Source organism: Gavialis gangeticus, unplaced genomic scaffold, assembly GCF_001723915.1.
Source record: "Gavialis gangeticus isolate Ggan-Ray unplaced genomic scaffold, GavGan_comp1, whole genome shotgun sequence".
Lineage (NCBI taxonomy): Eukaryota > Metazoa > Chordata > Crocodylia > Gavialidae > Gavialis > Gavialis gangeticus.
This window is the reverse complement of record NW_017729025.1, coordinates 114,881,998-114,882,931: the sequence shown is the minus strand read 5'-3', so window position 1 is coordinate 114,882,931 and position 934 is coordinate 114,881,998. Positions and strand designations below refer to the sequence as shown.

Genomic DNA, 934 nt, shown 5'->3' with positions numbered 1-934 from the left:
GGTTGTCTTAGATTTGAGTAAATACAGTAGTTATCCAAAAAGAATTCTACTTGGCACATATTCTACAGTCTTGCTGTTGTGCTTAAATTGAGCATGCCACAGATACCAGAGGCATAATGACTGAATATGTGGCTTTGGAAAATACTGATAGAGGCTCAGTTGAACCATGTTTAACAGAGGTATCAAACTCATTTAGGCTCATGAGACAGATGAATCGTATGAAGCAGAGGCTGATATAGGGGGAACAGAGGCTGTGCGGGGAGCAGGACCCTGCATGTGGGCCCCAGACTAGCTAGAACAGGTACCACATGCAGCAGAGACTTGGAGCTGCCAGAGTGGGTGCCATGTGCAGCATGACTGCTGCTCTGGCTGGACTGCACTGATTGCAATGCCCATTTCAGCAGCTCCAGGATCTGCTCTGTCTCCAATTTAGGTATATTGGGGTGGGGGTGCAGGGAGTATTTATGACTCAGTTTGCCCTGTGGTCGGGCCCTGCACCATAGACATGCTGTGCCCTGTGTGGGTCTGACCAGAGGCAGCACTGGGAGCTGGATGGCAGGGCTCCAGAGGCTGGATCCAGCCTGTATGTTTGACATCCCTGAGTTAAAAACTTTCACTAATGATCAATACTTGCTTAAGTTAGAATACAGCGGGGGGGGGGGGCAAAGTCTGGCCCATGGGCCAGATCCAGTCAATAGTGGACTCAATTTCCCAGTGGCCCCTGCCTGTGTAGCTGGGGCTGCTTTTCATGGAGACCTTAGCAGCAGCTGTGCTGTGATAGTGCAGGTCCTGGGGTTCCGTGGGTGAGGAAACCAGCCCCAGCAGCACTGGAAGGCAGCAGCAGTGTTAACCTCTTTCTGGTGGGGGTGCTGTGCTGTGCTGTGGGCGGCAGTGGGGCAGGCTCAGCTACCGCAACTTGTGTTGCCCCCCCCCA

General features: G+C 52.5%; 1 protein-coding gene across 2 annotated transcripts in view; it reads right to left on the bottom strand.

Annotated features, from left to right (window-relative positions):
- The window catches only part of ZDHHC13 (zinc finger DHHC-type containing 13), a 45,679-nt gene that overhangs the window by 35,465 nt on the left and 9,280 nt on the right, over positions 1-934 (bottom strand). The gene's annotated exons all lie outside the window — the stretch shown is intronic.